The sequence below is a fragment of the Adiantum capillus-veneris genome, chromosome 13, assembly GCF_014529385.1.
Source record: "Adiantum capillus-veneris isolate H3 chromosome 13, ASM1452938v2, whole genome shotgun sequence".
NCBI classification, from domain to species: Eukaryota; Viridiplantae; Streptophyta; class Polypodiopsida; order Polypodiales; family Pteridaceae; genus Adiantum; species Adiantum capillus-veneris.
Genome location: NC_140943.1, coordinates 158,687,681 through 158,710,457, shown reverse-complemented (window position 1 = coordinate 158,710,457; position 22,777 = coordinate 158,687,681).

Sequence of the window (22,777 nt, the reverse complement as noted above, 5' to 3'; positions counted from 1 at the left end):
TGTGATGTTTTTTAATTGTTCCTTACCTTTTGGAGGTTTAAGGTTTCAATTGTGTTGGATACTAGTGTGTTGTGTAGCTTTTGAAGAAGTGGAGTCCTTCGTGTGTATAGGACTAGTCCTTTAGCTGCTTCTAGCATGTGCTCATGAAAATGATAATAAATGATCACAGCATGCCTTAATTCTGTTGGAAATGAGGCTACCCAAGGTATAAAGGCGTACACCTATGTTGGCCCTGATGAAAATTGAAAGAATCTTGGTAAATTCTGGAATATGTACCACAAAAATTGGTCAATTCAAATGATAGAAGAGGAACAATTGGAATTTGCATCAGCCCTTTTGCATTGGTATTTGAGGAAAGGTCTATAAGAATTCCAACAGTTTCTCAGAAACTGTTTTTGATCCTTTGCCCTATCCATAAGAGAGAGTCCCTTGGTGCGAGCAATGATTGAGGAACCTGGACGTTTTTTACCATCCACATCAGATAATTTGACCCGCTTAAGCTCGAAGAGAACATCTTGTGATAAAAGATGTTTGGAATGTAAGGCAAGGGATTTACATTGCTCTACAATGTCCGTGTGTATGCTACAAAGCAAGCCTAGAGAGGAAATTGTAAATGGTGCTCGATGGTTCAATATTTCATAATCACAGAGCTTGTGTTCAAGATGAAAAGCATCCAACTCAACTTGCCTGGGTGGTAGTAGTGGGATTACTTCTGAAAAGAGTTTAGAAACTGCTCTTTCTGGGGATAATATGTTTGCATATGCTAAAAAGTTGAGCTCTTCTTTCTCTTCTTCTTCAAGAAGGTCTAGATCTAAAAGGGGGTTGATGACTTTTTTTGAGTGCTTAATTTCTATAGGGACAGCAGGGAGGTTATTGATAAAATACAACTTGTTCACAATAATGGGTAGAGAAGTGAAAACAAAATCAAGATCTGAGCTATCTTTTGCATTAATAATGGGTTATTTAGTTAGGAAAGTACTAAATGCTTCCAAAATCGTGAATCAATCACCATATAAGTATTACCCTCATAGGAGGTTTTCATAGCCCAATTGCTATATCTTAATCAATTACCTTTGCTACTCTTTATACAAAGGATCTCACAATGCTATTTCTAGAAACTATTACATGTTTTCTTAGCATATAGAAACCCAATGCATGTAATCAAAGCAATATGGATCTTGGTACCCGAACCGAATTTGCCGTTGTCATTTGTGTTCTTGCGAGTATGATTATCACAAAAACGGCTTCACCTTCATTACTGTACCAAAATTGGTATCAATTATAGTATGTTGATTAGTATTATGTTTTTTATTACTGCTCTATGTACACTATGCATATGCTTGTATGTACTTGAATACATGTGACTGTGTTGTCTTTTGGTGCCTGCCCTCTTATGTGTAGTGCCGACCCGTATGTCCATGCGTATATGTATGTGTGTGTGTGTAGAAACAATACTATGGTCATGTTTTATTCTAAAAAACAAGGTAGTGAGCATGCATGTGCTTGTGTATATATTGCTTTAAACTAATCTTTTATGTTTATTATGGAAAGAAAACAATATACAGAGGCTTTTATGCGTACTTCATAGTGCTTACTCTTTCTCGGCTAATTTCCTCATGATTGATATGGTATGCCAAATCTTTTATGCATGTACTCATGTGTATGTGTGTGTAGTTATGCTATATAGCTTGTAACGCAAAAAAACAGTTTTTAAACATTTTTGTGTTGCGCAACTAGGTACTCCGGATTGTGTCTTGGAATGCAGCGATTACCTTGATTTAGACAGTGTTTCGTGAGTACACGTTCTCTGCAGCTCAGGGCCTACTGTATTGCTTGTGCTAGGGTTTGTGAAGAGATGTAGAAAATGCTGTCGCTAGTGATTACGAGCCTGACTTGCCATGGCTCATGTACTCTATGTGTGTGTGTGTGTGTGTGTGCACTACAGATTTGCTGTGTGTGTTTGTTAGCGCTACATTATTGCCAAAGCCTTTCGTTTCTACTCATTGCGCAAACTAATTTTATAATTGTAGTAAGCATGCGGTGCTATAAATGCATCATGCTGTCGAGTTGGTTTACTCTGGGCAAGTTGCACCACCAACCAAATACGGTTTTATTTGTTATTTGACCTTATCAGATAATCGCCGCTCAAAAAGTGTTTCTATTTTTGAAACCTTGGAAAAAACATTAGGAATTGAAAGGTTACATATATTCATGGCCAAGCTTTTGTTTGTTTGGAATTTAATAAAAAAACCCAATCTGCTTGTGGTTTTCTCGCATATCGTTAAACCAACCGGTACACTGTGTATTATCTCGGACTATGTAAGTGTCTCTCTTATGAAATATATCCATAAGAAAAAACTCATTATTTAGTCCCCAAAGAGTTGGTCTAACGGTAAGGTTTTGGCCTCTCAACCTCCGGGTTGTGGGTTCAAAGCCCCTGTTGGGTCACACTCTAGAGGGACACCTTGTGCTCACCTGGTGTTCACGTTGCTAGGGCTCTTGCCCTTGGACACTCGAGTGCATCCTCCTCCTGAGGTGGGTCACCCGAGGAGGAGGTTCCTAGCTGGTTGCTACGAGTTCTCTCCGTCGTTCCCAACATGTGGTGCATCAATTAGGTGGCCATGGTGATGCCTACGCGTGGCTCTTGCCCGATGGTACGCGGCCCTTGCCCGACCATGTAACATGGCTAATATTTGGAAGGGATAAGCACCTCCCCTTGTGGGCCCTATGGTGTGTCGAAAAAAAAGAACTCATTATTTAGTATTTACACACATTTATCAAATGATACAGATAATGAGGCTTTGTTTATTCAAGAGTTTGTACATTTGACTTCCATTGAAAGCTAAAAAAATAAAAAAATAAAAACTGTTCCATGTGGGAGACATTTCTACAACAAGAGCCGTTCAACTTTTTTTTATTAAAACTTCAATTGTGTACTGCTTGGAGCCGCACTTCGTCTTCAGTCTCCTCTGTCATTCCTCTGCTATTGACGTAGTTGCCTGTGCCATGTTTGAAGGATTTAGTAGAACTCTGGTATCTTGTCTTCAATATTTGGGTGTTTTTTTTGTTTAAACAAACTGAGTAGTGCTATATTTTGACGTATGTGTGTGTGTGTGTGTGTGTGTGTGTGTGTGTGTGTGTGTGTGTGAAGGAGACACAGAGTTAGAAAGAAACATCCTAGCTGAGAGAGAGAGAGAGAGGGAGAGAGAGAGAATTGAGCAGCAGGGGTACTGATAAAAGATGGATTGTGTCCACATAATTTTTTAAAAAGTTAGATAATTCAACCCCATAAGAAGAAAATAAGGCCAGATCTTGCTAATAATGTATAGAAAGTATAGGCAATTGGGCTATGTACTGGGAAATCATATTCACCCCATCTTTGGAGTCCCTTTCCAAGGTAGCCAGAATCTTGACCCAATCATTAAAGGACAACATGTGTAAGAAAGATAGCTTTTTATTTGACGTTAGAGCCGAATCATATATTAATTGAGAAGCATCCAAACTGCCAATACATATGAGGACAAGAAAGGTAGCCACAGAGAGGGGCTGATAAGATAGTTCCAGGCCTTGCGAGAGAGCAAGGGTTTGCAATAGACAAAATTGTTTGTAAGTCATGGATTACTTGTGGTAATATGTAACACAACATTTGGCCCGTCTAGCAAGAAAAGGTCTAGTTCTAACAACTAGGGCTTTTTTTGGAGACTGGTCCTCTAGGTAAGATCTAATTTGCTCTAAAATCCTTATATGTTTCTCTGGGTTGTGGTTTACCCTCATCTGAGCTGTCAACCTAAAATGTTTGTGATCTTGAAAGAAAGTATATATATAATTAGTCCAGTAGGTTTGGTCTGCAATCCTTAAACCGGCAAAGTCAGATACTATGACAACCGTGAGCAAGAAACCAGAACCTTAGCCTATGAAGGACCACCTAACACAAGCCAACCAATCAAGGATTTATAGACATTGGGTCCAACATACAACTAGGATTCAAGATAGTTTCTAAAGCCAACGTCCTGGTTTTTCCAAAAAGCTTTGAAAAAACCTTATGTATAGGACATGTGTGTAGCTGATTTAACTTGTATAATAAGACATAAATGAACTTCTACATTCAAAAGATAGTTGGCTTTAGAGAAAGCCTCATTCTAGTATACAATGATAGTGACCCAATAAAGAAGTACTTCCCAAGTAGTAGGAGCAAGTGTAATCTCGAATAGACAATAACTTTAAGCCAAAAAAAATTCCAAGAAAGGATAGAGTCCTCACCTGCATCCATCCAAACAAGACAACAAATACGTTAGCCTTGGATGTGTTTTATAGGCGTCAATGGACTGTATATGTTGTTATCCATGTCCATCTTACAACTTTTTAGAACTTAAACCTATTGTCCAAAGTGTTAATGTATTCCAAATTTTCTGTAAAAAAGTCTTAGTGTCCAGAAATACTTATAGGTAAGGTTTCTAACGACCCTAATAGATAATAACATTTATTTTGACAACAAGGTATCCACCCCTTCTGAACCAAGTATCTTAATCCTTAGAACTTTTCATCACTCATTACAATACTGCTTTGCCAGATTTGCCACGTTTCAATTCTTCTAGCTTTTCTTAAGTACCATCAATCCATAAAGTAACCTAAATAAAAAAATCTTTAGATACCACTTAAAAATTTCCAATAGTTCGTTTAAGGGTGCCAAAATTGGCTAAGTTTTTAAGCAAAATTAAGCTATACACGTCCCCTTGGGCTTACTAAAAGGGGTCTCTGGGACCTCTATTCGCTTGGTTCTGACCTTATGAGGCCCTAGGATTAAGATATAGCACTTTTTAAGCCCACGGATACATCCGAAACGAGACGTCAGATTTCAGTGTTTTAAAGAGCTATCCTATGGTTTACGTCAGATTTCAGTGTTTTAAAGAGCTATCCTATGGTTTGTATCCGTGGGCTTAAAAAGTGCTATATCGTAATCCTAGGGCCTCATAAGGTCAGAACCAAGCGAATAGAGGTCCCGGAGACCCCTCAAGCGCCTCTATTCGCTTGGTTCTGACTCCTTCATAGTCTTAAATAGTACCTATCAATCACTATCAAGTACAATCTATTCGAATTTAAATTGCGAGTACTTCATAAAAAGGTGATTGATACTTGTGCGAGATGCACAAGTACAAGTACTTCACTTTATAGGATAGCAACAACGGGTCATAAAAAGATGTTCGGCGCTTGTGCTAGATGTTATTATCAAGCGCCTTACTTTTCTGATGATAGTGACAATTTCACCAAAATGGTTTTCATGGACATTTTCAAAATGAGAAAAAATGTTTTTTCAACGTAACGTTAGCCTTCTTCCTATTGGCTAACGAGCATTCTCTCACTAGAGTTGAAAGGCCCGAAAATGAGTCCATTTCTTTCCTAATGTGGAAAGTGGGTTTGGATCTTGGATACACATGGCATGAGCATCACACACCATTGATTTGGCTGCAAGATTTGACATGTTTATAGTTTCAGAGAAATTACGCACTTCTCCCATAGTCGAGCTAGGAGTGATTCCCTTGGCAAATGAAGCACATGGATTTCATGTTTCCAGAGTATTGAGGAGGCATGTTTAGTGTCAAGGTGGTGTGATGCTCTAAACACTAATATGTTGGTCAAAGAGAAATAGATGGAGTGTGTTTCCGATTGAGTTGAGAGAGGTTGCGGTCGGCCTATGCGGAGAGCCGGCCTTGGCAAGTGGGTTTGGATCCCATATACCCATGGAGTGAGTGGCACACAACAATGATCTAGCTGTGTTTGGGTCGCCTTGGCTATAAGATTAGATGGTGGAAAAAAACCCAAAAAATTTAATAGAAAATGCACATTCCTCTCATAGTCGATCGAGGAGTGGTTTTCTTAGCGAACTGAACACATAGATTACATCTTTCTAGAGTTTTGAGGAGGCATGTTTACTGTCAAGGTGTTTGGATGCTCAAGAAACTTAGATATTTTCAAAGAGGGATAGATGTAGTGCATTTCAAAGGGACTGAATGAGGCTGCGTCGGCCTATATGGAGAGTCGGTCTTGGCAAGTGGGTTTGGATCTCGTATATACATGGTGTGAGCATCCCACACCAATGATTTGGTTGCATTTGGGTCGTCATGGCTACAAGACTCGACATGTTATAGTTTCAGAGAAATTATGCACTCCTCTCAAAAGCGAGCTACGAGTGATTCCCTCGATGAATGAAGCACATGGATTGTAGGTTTCCAAAGTATTGAGGAGACATGTTTAGTGTCAAGGTGGTCAGACGATTGGAACACTGAGATGTTGGTCAAAGAGCAACAGATCGAGTGTGTTTTAGAGGGAGTTGAGAGAGGCCCCATTGGCTGGATTACAATAATAAATCTCTCTCCAAAAAGATTGCTCCAATCATTCCAATCACTTGATGGGAGATCTTTTTTATAAAAATAAGGCATCCATGGAATATTTGAAAAAATCTCACTCCGAAGTTCGCTAAAAAAGCTCACTCGATATCTATCCCCAATTGTGAGTACCATTTGCTCCTAGAAGAGAAGAGCGGAAAGCCGCTCTCCAAACTTCCAAGTTTCCAAAAAGCACAGTCACCTTAGCACAAATGTCAACTATTTGACATCGAAATCATCCTCATATATGAGCACATGCATGCAAAGAATCAAGCAATTTTGGGTACCAAATGTTCAACTATAGAACAATCCTAAGTAGATTTAGGTGCCCAAACAACTGTTGTTCAAACAAAAGCAATCACAACTAGTACCTTCACAACTCTGAACAAACAAGTCACAACAGTTACATCGGCCTAAGTGGGTGTGTATACCAAAAAAGAAGCTTGAAAAACACCACCAACCCACACTAATACCATATTAGTGAATTTGGGAATTTCTCAATTCCCACTTTAAAACCAAGCTTAAGATTTCACCACATGGCCAAATCTTAGCCAAAGTTTTGAGAGCATGGCTCGAAAGACCATTTCAAGTACTACCATGTGGAAGGCTTGATCTTAAAAAATTTGTCCATATGGTCAAATCTTCAAGACATTGGTGATTCCCAAATTGGCCCTAAGGTCTCAAACTCTCTAATATGGTATTCACTAGTAAAAAAATGGAAACCTAAGGCTATTTTAAAGTCATTTTGACACCAAGAAAAGTGGCTTACAAGTGGGTACCAAAGCTTCAGTAGCGACCAAAACAACAACCAACTTCGTTTCAGAATGATCTTGTAGAAATAGATGGTTGTTTGCCACAAGATATCAAAGAACAAGCACAATCTCTCTAGGATCTACTTTTCAAAGGAGTTGACCAAAAGGATTCTTTACCATAGACAACCCTTGAGCTATTTGCTCAAGACCCTCCTCTTGCACATCATAGTGTTTGAATTGCATTAACATCAATAGCATGGTAGAGCCAATCCCGACTATGCATAGACACAACTTGACTACCTATGCATTGCACTACCTGGGATATACCCTATTGTCTTGGAGGACTCTGACAAGGAGGGGCAAGGCATTTCAAATGTGGACCCAAATAGATGAACCTGACTAGAAAAAGGGCAATGTTTTGAAGTGCTTGTATGTTAACGTGTAGTTTTTTTGCAATTCAAGCAAGATGCCCTTAAGAGGAAAGATAATGGGGATAGTGTAATATGATAACCTCTAGGTGTGTGTAAATAGTGTAAATGTCACAAAAAAGTCAAAAATATTGCTATTTCACTCTTTTTGTGTGTGTTTCGGCCAAAATAGTGATGAAAATGCAGAAATCCACAAAAATATGGCCAATTCTAGTGCTTATGTGTGTTTAAATAAATATTGGATTGATTTTTTATTTTTTGGCCTAGCCTTGTGATTTTCTTTTAATTTGTTAATAAACAGGGTCAAAAATAGAAAATAAATAGTAAACGAGCTCAAATGGAGAAATGGAAGATACCCTTGTGATGAGGAAGTGACAACGGACAAGCATGTCAAATCTTGTTCAATTTTGATGACGATGAAAAAAAGCCAAATTGGGCACGCAAAGCTTGATTTGGTGAAATTCTAAAAAAGGATCATTTGGTGTCCAATTTTTTTTTTTTTGAAAGGAAAGTGTACTTCACAGTCTAGTAGGACTAATCAAGGAATTTGGGAGAAAATGAGTTCGGAAGCCCAAGTATGTATAGCAAAGGTAGGCCAAAACGAGCCTCATTTCTACTTTGTCATCTTGGAGAAAGCCCTTGGAGCCCTATTTTGTGCATGTTTTTGACTGCTTCTATCGGCTTCCACTCTACATAGTCTTTCATGAAACATGAGAGGTAAGTTCCTTGTTTCCTACTTTTGGGGTCAAGACAACTAAGAAAAATCCTAGGCTAGCAGAAGCTTCCAAAAAAAAAAACGAAGTGAAAAATGATTGTAGCGACTAGATCTCTCTACCAAACTTTACCAAACTTGAAGGAGGCATAGCAAGTACTGATAGAACATTCCAATGACTCATATGACCATTTGACTTGAGGCTAGGGGGGTATATAGATAAGAAGCTGAAATTTGGCCCAAAGTCGGAATCACAATGTAACTTCATTGAAGACTTCCACATAGGAGGTGGAACCAAATGGAAAGCTCAGTTGGAGCCCCAAGCACAAGAAATTGGCTCGGACCATCACAAAGCATCAAGGTACCAAAATTGATAGGGCCTCTCCTCAAGGCATTTTGGGCACCACCCCAAACTTGGATGCAAGAAAAGTGACCCTTATCAAGTGTCAAGGGCAAAATTGCCAAAGTCAGAGGACCAAATGCAAAAAACAACTTTAGAAGACCAAAATCAATTCCAATTAGGGCTAAAAGTTACTTACTAGGTATGTAGGACAAGTGTGTAGCATTAAAAGTTGAATATACTAAATTTTTGCAAGGGTAGATAATAAGAACTCTTATTATCTTTTGACCCCAAACTTACCCAACTTGGCATTTTATCCTCATGCACCCTATTCACATGATGCATCAAGGCCTTGAAAGCCCTCACATATAAACAATCACTCATATCATGATCACACCATCAAAAAATGCACCACATCTTTCAAATTCCAAAAATTCATCCAAGGAAACCCTTTCCAATACAAAAACTTGCAAAACCATATTCAAGGCAAGGGAACATCAAGTTCAACCTCCCCAAGCCAAGAAAATGCAAAAAAGATGAAAAATTTGCATAGTAGATAATAAGCACTCTTAATATCTATTGTTGGAAAATGAGTCCAAATTGCAATTTTTTTTCTAGCCCTCACAAGTCTGTGCATCAATTTTGGGAGTATTTGGACACACCAAAATTTTGCACCAACACCTAGTCATTTCTAGAAAACTTCCAATCCAAAAGTGATCCCAACCGGGAATTCATGCATCTAGATTTTCCTAAACTTAAAATCATATATATTTTTAGTGCCAACAACCCCTTTGCATAGGCCAAATCCATGTTTGAAGCCAAAATCATGCCCTAGATAAAAAACGTGCTTATTATCACCGATGCATGTTTTTTTCCAGATTAGCTTTTTGATGCGTGCACTTTGTTTTTATAGGTCAAAGTAGTAATTATTTGGCTTTAATTTTGAAATTGATTTGTAACATTTTAATTCCGACTTAACAAGAGATTTTTTGCTTTGAAATGCATCTAATTCCACTGTATGGTGTACTTACTCCGGGATCAATGCAGAATCAACGGTCTACACCAAACAAGAAGGTGGGAACCCTATGGAGTAGATTTGCAAAGAGCTTATGAATTGATCAAATCCATACAAGAAGATGAGACAACTCAGATATGAGATTCTACGGGCCAACCAATAGAAAAAAACATCTCAAAGGAGATAGTGGATGAGGCTCTCAAGCTACCAACTGAAGGGGAATCAATGTGGTCCAAGGAAAAGAAAATAATAGGGATATTTAACCAAAACACCATTGAAAAAACATTTTTGGATATGATCCACAAGCCGGATGAGGAGCCCATCTGTTTATTTCACCAACATTTCCACTTGTCCACCAAGATATACATTCCCAAACCACACACTGGCATCAACATTTACCATTACCTTGAAGATCAAGCTACCCATGAAAATAGATCATGCCTCCTACATGCTCAACATTTTGAAGACCACCAAAAAGACCAAAAGGTATGAAGTATTTGGGGGCACCAAAGGTATAGACTAGAATTGCCTGCCATGCGCTGGGAATGACAAAAAATTTCCCGCCAGCACTGGACCAGAAAACCTGGTTGGAAGCCGGGGGCTAAAGAATGAAGAAAATGAAGAAGGAGAAGAAGGTGAAGATGAGCCACCACCACTTATTCAGAGGTCAAAGAGAAAACAAGCTTAGCAAGCTTCGATCCAGAGTGATGAAGAAAGTGATGAGGGTCCCATGAAGGAGTCTGCCGACCAAGTTTATGAAGAAAGTGATCTCGACCTAGAGTTAGAAGAAGAAAAGAAGAGAATGGCTAAGGGAAAAGAGAAGGTGGATGAACGGCCAACAAAAAGAGCCCGCAATCCACCTCCCATCATTATTGAAGAGGCATCACAAAGGGTAGCCAGACTAGAGAGAGAGAAAGAAGCTTTTGAGAAAGAGGTCTACAAGGGAACTTCAAGGAGTTTTGGCAACCAAACCCCCAAATGAATATGAGAAAAAAGAATTGATTTTATGGAAAAGACCCTCTACAAGATTTAGAAAGGAAATATATGGAGGAGGAGTTGGAAAGGAGAAAGACAGAGGAAGTTGGAACCTCTGATTTTCTAGAGACTCAACCTGCTGACCAACCTCCTTTTCCCATCACTGCAGTTGCACCCTCTGCACACAAAAAAGAAGAAAACAATCTTGAAGAAACCCATCAAGAGGAGACCAAATAGGAGGAGAAGATATAACCAATGCTAGCAACACTAGGAATTGCTGAAGCAATAGAAGAAGAAGGAGAATTCATAGAAATACAAAGAAATATAGAGCTATTTGAAGATAAACAAGAGTCTGTACAAGATAAACAAGAGTCTGTACAACAAGTGAAGAGTTAAGAAGACCCTAAAGAGGAAACCCCTAAGGACACACCATTTGCTGATATGGAACAAGACAAAGCTAAGCGAGATACATAGGAGGAGGATCAGTAAGATAAGGCTAGCACCTCCCAACCTACTAGCCTACAAGACGTAGAGGAATATGCACAATTTACACACCATATAGTGGAAAAGATGAAAATGGAAGTCTATGAAAAAGAGGAAAAGGTCAGGCATGGAGTGGATGCCAATGTATATCTAATTGCTAGGATTGAAATAGATGATGCATTTGTGGAAGAGTATAGGAACGTGTACAAGCAAGCACAAGCAAGGATTACCAGCTTAAAGGAAGCTAGCACTCACCGCCACACAAGAACTAGAGAACATGACCACATTAGTAGAGTAACTCACAAGTGCAAGTGAAGGCTAGGAGAAATAGCTACAAGAGGTCAATGCCACCCTACTAGATACCAAGGCTCATGCCTAATGGCTACATACCCAAAATTAGAGGTAGAAAACCTTCAAGCAACACAAGAAAAATCAAGATGGAAGGACCAAAGTGAGCTGTTGGGCAAATTAAAGTCTAGTCCTCAAGTGCTCATAGTGCAAGGGTTCAACCTGGCATATTAAGCCCTAGAAAAAAGAAACCAGGACCTAGAGATGGAGCTCAAACTAGAGTAGATGCAAAGAAAAGATCTCTCTGTTGGACAGAGCGACTCACACACCCATGAAGTGCATGCAAACACTACCTAGATCAACATAATGTCAATCGAGGACACAGATGACACGATAGGCACACGGAGGAAATCTCTTTAGCTTGTCAGGCTGAGACCATCGTACACATACAACACTCTGGAAGGCCAACTAAACCACAATCAAGAACCTCACTGCTCTCAACTACACCACCTAGCCGCATACACACATACGGAAGGTAACTCACCTAATCACACCAGATTCATACGAAACTTAAGGAACACCATCCCCTCACTAGGATACACCTGTCCCTAAGCTTCTACACTCAAAACCCTCACTCTAAACCCATCTGTGGAAAACGCGTAGGATGACAGAGCAAAATTTTGAAAGTGCCCGAAACTGAAATTTATGAGTACCTATGCGTAGCTTATGTTGCCACGATTCTATAGACTACTAGCACGCAAAAAACAGACATCGTTTGATACACTTACGACCACAAATAGCTCGTAGATGCATCGGCGTGTGTGCTTCGTCTCGCGTGGAATGCTTGGTGTTGTCAGGTAGCTCTCCTCGAGCCTACATCAATGGTGCAGTCGGATCTCCAATGTGTTGAGCGAGCCGGGCGTAGCTAGAGGATAAAGCTCACGCTCACTCTCTTTCTCTCTCACACACAGTAGACGACAGTGCTAAAGTATTTACAATCTGGAAGTGCCATTGCACCTCGGCTTCTGAAACTAGAATAGCTACTCATTACAAATGACATTTATAGCCATAATCCGCAGCATTTCATAACTCGCAAAAGATAAGACTTTGGTACGAAACTTGAGTTATGTTGTGTTGTTGACCCAGCGGTCAACACTCCCCCCTTCCGCGTTCATGTGGTCCCCGACATGACCTGATTGTCGATGGCGATGTGGTATTTGCTGTCGTTTTGTTGTTGTAAAGAAAGTATAGACTATAGCCTTTGCAGTAGCTTGTCTTGTTCGTCCAATCCGATGTACATAGTCTTCACATGATTCAGGAAAATCATAATTGATGACGAACTTTATGTCTTTCACATCCACGCTCCGAGCTGCAGCATCTGTTTCTGTCATTATAGGTCTACTGCCATATCTAAATTCAAAAAGAATTCAATGTCGTTTAACTTGACTCTTATCATCATGGATAGAGAAAGCTCCATCCATCACTTGCTCCAACAAATCTGTCAATTCGAAGTATTTGTGATTCTCAGAAACAACTTCTACAATCTATAGAATTGAGTGATTGGCTTTCTGATCTTGTGAGACAATGACAACTTTGTAAGGATTTTGTAGAAATTGTATGGCTAAACCCTTAACTTCTTTAGGCCAAGTTGCACTCCAATGCAAAGTCTGTCTGTCAGGCTGAATCCAGGACTTAATTATTCTAATTTGAGGTTCAAAACCCTGCCGAGCATTCGATGCTCATTATCAAGGACAAGCTTTTGAGATCCTCTGATTACCCTTATGTCTGCTCTTCTTCATTGGTAACTTCTTTGTTCCTGTGCAATCATGTTCTTAGTGTTGTCTGCAGCTTTGTCATTGTAGGCCATTCTTCGACTCGCCATTGAGGAGAAGTATGCTATGATCTGAAATCGGTGCTCCAATTCATTTGTCAATTGATTTGAATAGCATTTCCTTATTGTTGATGTAGAAGGAATATGTACAAGAGGATGGTGAGAGGTGTCTTTAGATTAGGGTCTAAAACCTGGATGAACAAAGGGAAAAAACCCGGTGGGAAAAATAAATGCCTTTGGTATACACTCTTATTGGAGTTGAGCAGTTGAACGTGAAGCTTGTTGGTTTGATGGCTTTGAGAGCTTGCACTGATCCAAGCTCAACCTTCACTCGATCCTCAATCCCTTGAAGATGATCCACTTCCTTTGCATGGATAGGCGAAGCCAAGGATAAGCTTGATTACTCGCCCTTTAATTGATTCCTCTCTACCTCGTTTGCACTCTTGTGGGAATTTCGGATCCGAGGTTCGTCTCGAAATGACGATCACATGCAACATTACATTTATGATTAGCCACGATCGACAATAGTTCAAGGCTTATGACAACCCTTCTTCTTTGTCTTATTATCAGCTACTACAGCAGGCTACTTTCCACAAAAATTCAAAGCATACCAAGCTTTATATATTCCTTCTACACCAGCTTTAAGAGCTAGCAAAAATATGCATGAAAAATTTTCTTTCTTTTATGCTTGTTAGTCAACATTATAATAAATCTGATTAGAGAAAATCAAACTTCGATTTTGCAATTTCAATCTTCCATAATTTTTGAAACTTTTGGTGCCAATTGCTTCGACCAATGCGCAACCATTGATATGATTAGTAGAATTTTTATTAACAATATTAAAAAAAAATTACCTTGACCTTCTTAGCATCGACTTCTTGGTTGCCGAGATCGAGCCTTCATGTTCGTACAATTACTCCTGAAACGAAACCTTCGCTCTGATACCACTGTTGGGAGAAGAGGGGGAGATCGAGCACTTAGAATATTCAACATAATCTTTGAAGCCATCACCATCAAACTGTCCACCTCTTCTTCCAATTTCCAAGCACACACACTCACCTAGACTATGACACACACACACACAGTAAACATAGAATTGACATAGACAAGCTTGTAAGAGAGTGTAAGAGATGTGTAAGAGATGGAGACTAGATTAGAGAGTACATAGCAAAATAACCATAGCTTAAGAGAGTAGAGAAGAGAATGTGCAAGAGAAATGCCTAAATCTAGCCCCAAACTCCACGGCACCTCTCTTGTGGAGGTTGTATTTAATATATTACTTTGAGTTTAAGGTGCCAAAAATTGAGGCCCCTCTTTTACAACCACTTTCACTTTTGTAAATGAGTGAAGCTCATTAGTTCTTGCATGACCCATAAGGGGAGTTCCCACTACAACTATTTACAGAGCCATAGTGGCTTATTGATGATGTTCTAAGATACTGTGCAAATATAAAATGGCCAAGAGTAATTGCCGTCGCCTCTTCATCAACTCCCCGCATTCCACTCTACAAAATCATCATCAACTCAATTAGTAAAATAAATAATTAACCATTACGCCCAGCTATCCCAATTGCAGCTAACCACTACAACAGGAGGGTGCCCAGTCTCGTAACAAGTAGGTAGAGAAAACCAATGCCCCATGGATGGCATTTCTAGATGGCAACCAAGGGCTTTGCTATGATATGCCCATCAACCAAGGTCTTTGCTATGATTTTTCAGATCAACCACCCGATGAAGTTCTCTATGGACTTTATGAAAGAGTCATGTTCTTGCCCCTATACTACATGCAGACCTTTGAAGAGGCATTCTACATGGGGTTCTTCACTTTCTGATCCAAAATCTCTGGACCGATGGTAGAAAATCTTCATGCCAGGTTTCTTGGCTACACTGCAATGGAGCTCAACACTCCAATTGATCTATAGGACCTAGCCAAAGTCAACAAGAAACTATGTATCAAGTACTATGATGCTCTAGAAGGCCTGAAGAAGCAAAGGAAAGCTTGCAAGCCAAGCCAATACCCAATAACTTGAAGCTGTGTCATGGACGACCCACTCTAGGAGGGGAGAAAATGTTAGCACATTTCTAGTATCAGCCTATATATCTAGCCTATGATGTAAAATTTCATTTTTTGATTTATGTTGACATTTATAGCCTTAAGCCCTTGTACTTCTTTGATTTTTGGACTTAATTTGTAAACAATTATGTGATTATGAGCCAGATAGAGTGGGGCTAAATGCTTCAAGATTGTATCAATGAAATGTTAGGCTGCAAAAAAGTTAGAAAGTTTCTTATTTTTAAACCCAAAACCTTTGGCTAAGGTATAAAAGCCAATTTTTGTAAAACCCAAGGAAGTCTTTTTGGATAATAGGTGGTACAACTATTCTACAGAGCACTGTGTACCTTTCTGTGATCTTCTCACAAAGCATCTATTTGAAGTGTTGTCTACTTCATCGCCTTCATAGGTGAAAGATCTTTGCAACATTGTGATTTTCTCGTGATAAAATTGTGTTTTCTTTTGTTGCTCACCTACTCCTTAATATGCTCATAACTTATAAGTTACATAACAAAATTGGAGATTTTACGCATTGGAGAGGTGGAGGGGCATCATTGCTAAGCTCTAGGGTTCATTCCAGAGTAAAAATGGCTAGGTAAATTCTACCCTATAGATAATAACATGATTTTTTCAATTGGTAAAAAAGGGGATTAGAGGGCATAGGCATGTGTCTTTAGATGTTGTTGACCTGTCCCATAACTTTTATCTTGTTTGGACTTTATTTACCTGGTGAACTATTGAGATTTGTTTGCGGTGTTGTAGTCAGCCATTGCTGCTTGACATGCAGTTGAGTGTAGATTTACAGAGTAAGATAATTGAGTGTGTTTTTTGAGAGGGGATTGACAACCTCTCATACACTAGTCATGTTGACTCTGTCCCATGATATGACATTTATGATCGTGGTTCTCACTATCACTACAATAAGATAGCGAGGCTTGGCATTTGGAGAGCTCACAAGGGACCTATACATAGGGTGTACAACCAAAGTGGGTCAAGAATTTAACTTGGAAACAATCTTCATTTTTTGTTGGAAGATAATAATGATGCTTATTAGCATCTGATCTAAAACACAAGATTTTTGAAGTTTTCTTGTAGGGACCTTGATCTATGTTATTAAGAGAGTGCATGTGTCAAATTTCAAGCGATTTGAAATAATCTTGACTAAGATTGACATCTGTCTAGTATTTGAGTCAAACTATTAAAAATTGGCAAAAATTATGCAAAACTTCTCTGAAATTTTTAGAAATTGATTTAAAGCTCCTTGTCCATATCCTTGATCAGATAATCAAAAGTGCAAAAAAGTATAGTTTTAGAATAATATTCATGCTTATTATCATTTTCTTCCCAAAGTGAAAACTTTTGAAGTTTTCTGGTTGCTTAGGGTGGAGTACATATCCCATAAATAGCTTGCAAAATTCGGAGTCATTAGTGGATGTTGAATCCGCAAATACAACCTTCCTTGAAGAAGAGAGCTCTTGACTTTCTTCGTGCATGATTTTCGGAGTCCACAATCGCCCTTTTACGACGCCATCTCACATGAGACATGAGGGGTAAGTTATATGCTTATCAATGATCAATTCTATATGGTTGGTAGCAAGTCTAGGCTCAAGGAAAAACCCTAGAAACCCAACAGTGCACGAAGTCCTATGACCTAAAATTGACCATAGTGGCCTGTCAGCTCAATCAAATTGGACAAGACTTGAACTGTAGCATGCTCCTATATAATAGAACACTTCTATATCACCAGATGACCATTCGACAGGGGTCGAGAGGGGTCCCAAGTACAAAATCTAGGTTTTTTCTAGATGCCAGAATTGGATTTTGACTCCACAGACAACTTATAGACTGGGTCTATACACAATGTACATGAATGGTTTCATGAAAATAGTCAAGGCAAGCTCTCAAACAACAGAAAATACCTTGAAGGCTACAAAGTGTCAAATTTCACATACAAGGTCAAACTGAATCCAAATGGGCCAAAAATGGATGCGTAGCATCAAGCTATGTAGCGGACAAGTCCATAGCTTCAAAAGTGACTAACCAACTCCACAAGCCATCTAGTCACAAAAATTGGTGATTTTAGAGTCGACAAAGCATGAAGTGATGCTGACACGACCAAACTTTACCAAACTCAATTTAGGACTTGTTTTAGATGTTATAGAATGTGTCTAGGTCATCAAATTATCAAGTTTAGCAAAAACATTGACTACTGTACATAATTGCAATTATTTACTTTTGTGCTTTGTTGGCTTGAAAATGATACCTTCACCTTTTTGCTGCTTCTCCGCCTTCCTCCTTGCTGAGCTCCAATGGTGCTCCCAATACCTGAGATTTGATACCAATTGAAGTGCGCGAGTGGGAGCGTGTATGAGTGTGTGCAACAATGGAGAAGAGAGGAGACCTTGTGTTTGCAGGGGCTAAAACTCACTCTCTACATGTGAGCCCCCTTATTCTATTATGTACATAATGAATAAGTATAGTGGACGGGCACCTGGCCTAACCGGCCACATGGGGCTTTATCCCAACAGAGGTGTCACACTGAACTTGGCAAGAGGCCAAAGTGTCTACACCAGACTTGTCACTGCTAAGTTCCCTGTGTTTGCAGGGGCTAAAACTCACTCTCTACATGTGAGCCCCCTTATTCTATTATGTACATAATGAATAAGTATAGTGGACGGGCACCTGGCCTAACCGGCCACATGGGGCTTTATCCCAACAGAGGCGTCACACTGAACTTGGCAAGAGGCCAAAGTGTCTACACCAGACTTGTCACTGCTAAGTTCCCTGTGTGGTGTGAGAAATCAGTAGCCTGAATCTGGAGCCAGTCAAGGACTGTGTGCTGGGTCCACTCTGTGAGATCCCTACCACACAGTGAAAAGGAGAAACCCACCACTATGTCCAAAGCCTCAATGCCTCTAACTACAAGAAAGAAGACATGGGCTCGAAAACTAGCCTCCTCCAGGTCAGCAAGAGAAGAGTCACCCAAAACCGAGTGAAGCTATAGTTGAATAAGTTCCAACATCTACAAATTTCAAAGCCAGCCTCCTCCAGGTCAGGAGAAGAGTCACCCAAAATCGAGTGAAGCTATAGTCAAAGAAGTCCCAGCATCTGAGAATGTCGAAGCTAGACAAACCTCTAGAGACAACTGCAAAGGGAGAAGTATGCACCAAAAAGGCGGCCTCAGGTGGGGCTATCCCTCTCAAGCCACACGGATTGTAGAAAAAGCACTACCAAGATAACGCCTTGCGGCAAAAACGTGTGTAGTATACTTCCTACATCTAAGGAGGAGTGGACGAGGGGTCAAGAGATGAGGTTGTGGGCCCCATCGAGGAGAGGAGAGGGGCAAGAGGTTAAGGTGGAGGTGGGGGGGAGGAAGCGGAGTGGCAACTTCTGAGAGAGGAGGAGGTGGTGGTGGAGGAACTGAAGTGGACGGGGCCTCCTTAGGCGGGTCCTACTGAAGGGGGTCAAAACGGTTCCTAGTCGAAACCCAGTGCTACTGAGTTGCAAAAGGTCGCCCCCCAAGGGGAGCACTGGGGCGAGGCCACCCCTATCAACGAAGGCCAAGCACGTGGTGCCAACCGTCAGCTTTTTTATCACTAGACTCTAGTGAGGTACCAGCCTGTGCATCCTGTGTATCTGGCTGCTTGGTATGCTCAGCCTTGGGAGGATGCACATACGTTGTGGGTCGAGGTCTCCTGTGAGGGCAAGACTTTGCCAAATGGCCCATCTACCTACAAATGAAACACTGGTTTGGGAGACCCAAATATTCTACACTCTGCCTGATCCATCCCCCACTCACTCGAGACAACAATACCACCTTGGGGAGGGTGTGTGTGCCATGAACAAGGATCCGCACAGTAGGTAAACCTGCGGCCTTGGCTACAACTAAAGCTGCAAAGTGCATAGAGACTCCAAAACTATCCCGCACATGGAACCAATCCTGGGGAGGAGAGGGAGGTACTCTCACCTCAAGCATGGAAAATAGACCGAAATTGGCAAATATGCTTGCTCCTCGAGCACATCTATAGTAGGGGCAAAACCATGATGCCAACGTCAGAAGTAAGCTTGAGCTTCTCGGATGCTGAGTGGGCTCATCAAAATCACCTTGGCTGCATATCTGCAGACTTGAACATATCTGCAGACTTGAACTCTACTTGGTGGTACCCTCTCCCGAGGATCTGGACATTGATGATCTTACCCACATCGGAGAGAAGACAGGCCTGTAGTAAATCCCGAACCTCACCCCAACTGGACATATTCCAGTGATCTTACAGATAACCAAAGTTGCTTGCAAGCGCTCCACTTTGGCCATCAAGTTCGCTTGCTCTTCTAGCGAAAGAGCAAGTTGAAGCGTCAGCTCCGTGGTGTTGGGCAAGGAGGATTCAGTGGAGTCCCTCTGAGGTGGAGCAAAAGCCACCATTCTGTGTCTGTTATTACTGAGTCAAGAAAGATGAAGGTGACATGAAACTCCCAGAAGGCTGCAAAGACAAACTCCTACGAGCTAAGAAGTGGGATGGGGGGGGGGGAATGGAAGTGAGAACGCGAGGCAGGGACGGGTCGGCTGATGCATGAGGGGTTGGAGTGGGCGTGCTCGAAACTGTGTGCTCAAAACTGGCTACGTGCTTGGCTGGAAGCAGGCAGAGGAGGCAACGGGTTGTGCAAGGCAGGGCAGCACGAGGGAGGGAGGGGGGGGGGGAGAGCGATGGCAAGGAGAGGGTGTGCAAGTGCGTGTGCAGGGGAGGGGGAAAGGGTAGCAACAGCAAGTGATGTTTTTTGCTTCCAATTATCTTCTCAACGTGTATCCAATTCGTCGCTCTATCTTACAAGGCATAAAGCCATTAAAAATCCTAGATTACACATATGGATTCCAACAAGAATCAATTGGCTTCTTCTGCATCCGCGTGGGAGGAGACCATGCAAAAGATTTTAATGATTTAACTAAGGAAGAGTATAGGCCACCTCGGCCTACTTAGTATGAACTTCAAGAGATGCAACATCGAAACCAGGTTGACGAGTGCACAAAGCAGATGATTCAATTTGTGAAAGACCCTCAATTTGCAAATTTTCGTCTCAGCAATCCATCACTGAAGTGCACACTTAGTGGCAGAAAGCCACCGAGCCACCAATCAAATTGGCAATCAAGAAGCCTCCTACTCCGAGAATGTTTACTGAGAAGAAGAACTCCATGGTGCGGTCAGGCCCATATCAATCATCTTCTGGACACGAAGAAGCCATCAGAAAAGCAATTGAAGCAATGTAATAAAGGAACTAATTTCCCCAGTTACTTGGGTCAAAAATCCACTTTTGAAAATGCTAGAAAGTAGAAGAAGCATGTCCGCTTCAAAAAATTTCCCAGTTCATCCTTATCTTCTGACAGCTCGGACACGTCATCTTCTTTTTATTCGAGTGTGATGAGGACAGGAAGGGCAAGAAACAACAGAAAGATCACATGTTTTATGCAAAAAGAAAGCACTTTTACAGAGCCAATCAATATGATTTCCTCCAGGACAAGGGCAAAAAGCCCAAAGAATTCAAAGAGGGAGCACAAACAATAAATTTTGAGCATTTTTTAGGGTTTTGAGATGCTCCCAAGGATTTAGCCTTTGTCCAATAGTTTGACATAGCATTTTCTGGAGGCCTCTATACAGAGCACTCCAAGATCAGACGGGCGGCATCCTTCTGAAAGGCAATGCACGGACATGGTGGTCCACTCTGTTGTTAAGGAAACAAGCCCCAACAAAGTGGTTGAAATCTAAGAAACTCTTTATTTATTCATGGCTCACACAAGAATACAAACAAGACGTGATTATTGACTAGAACCATGTTCGGATAGTCAAGTCAAAATCTTTGGATTCTTACTGTGAAAGATTCTGGGAAATTTTTCTACCTATTTCATCCTTAAGAAGATTAGTTTTAAGGAGTAGATTGAACAATTTTGTTGTGGACTTCCCAAAGAAATACAAGACTACTGTCTCAAAAGTAAGTTTGAGTCTATACAACAATTGATGGGACACGTGAAGCGGGGATTTGATATACATTTGGGTAACATGACTTACCCATCATATTAACCTTCCACGAGTCATAGCAGAAACAATCGACAAAGAGATAGACGACCTTCACTCACAAAAGACCAAAGAGATGAACATTTCAAAGCCTGAAAGTGTTTTGAATGTGGAGAACAAGGACATATCACTACACGGTGCCCCAAAAGGGCACAAGAATCAGGATAACTAGCAGATTGAAAGGACAACAAGTGTTAGAAGCTGGACACACCCCACGGCATCTAACTACTCGGAGGACTATTATTTTTGTAATTATTCATTCATTGAGGAAAACCTGATTTTTCACTTTGTAATTATTGGGACTTACAGAAGTTTCCAGATTGTATCCCAGTTTTGATAGTTAGATTGAGTAGATGGTTGATTTTGGAACTTTAGGGTTTGAGAAATTGTAAGGTATATATACCACTTTTTGACCTTAATGAAGGACCTTTTGTCATTTTAAATAGGTTTGAAGTTTGTGAGTGAGCGTACTGTGTACGAGAGAGAGTGTGAGCTTCATCTTGACGCTACGTGTGCTCCGGAGGTCGGAATTGAGTGCGGAGAAGTGCAGCGTGTTGCCCCCGACTAGAGCTACGCGCCGATACCAACATTGCGCGTGTACGGTCCGGCTTTGTGAGCTCCTTCTACGAGCTTCATCGGTTGTTTGGGTGAGCATACGTTGTCCGATTTTGCATTGCAGCATATCCACGTGTTCACATTGAGTAGAACTACACATTAGGCACTTTAGATTTCGGAAACGAAGACCTGCAGATTTCGGCCAGACATCCTACGTGTTTCTGCACCAGGTGTTTTGGGTCGGGATTTTGGTTCATAGACCTTAGGGAGAGTGATCTATTGGTATTAGTAGGGTCTCCTTCAAGTTCTATGGTGTTTCGAGATTGTTTGATGGGTGTTCGGCTCTAGAAAGCATTGTAGTAAGTTTCCTCTCTTGCACTCTTGAAGGCTGTGACTTAGACAATTGGTAGAGACCTCTGTAGGAATTAGTTAGGAGTCGGTCGAGTGTAGGTTGACACCTTATACTTGCTTCCACGTGCCTGCGGGTCGAGCTTCATCCTTAGTTGACATTACATGTTAGGTGAGTTCTCGCTGTGCCGATGTCTCGCGGCGTATCCGTCCAACATTGGCGTCGCTACCGGGGATGAAAACCTTAGGTAGGTGACCGAGACTAATCCTTGAGGATTGGGATTTTTGGCTTGCCAAGAGTCTCGCTTTACATTTAGATAGGATCAGAGGGTGGAGGACTCTCTAGGTATTAGAGGGAGTCTAGGAAGCGTGTGTCTGGCCTAGATCCTTCGACTTAGGTAGACGAGGTTGACTTAGGTAGTTTTAGGTAGTAGTCGATTCCTAGAGTAGGGCTTGGGGTGGTAGAAGTGGTGAGAGGAGAGCTTGAGAGTCCGGAGAGGCCAAAAAGCAACCAAAAACACCATTATCACCATTTCACATGATAGGTAGGAGT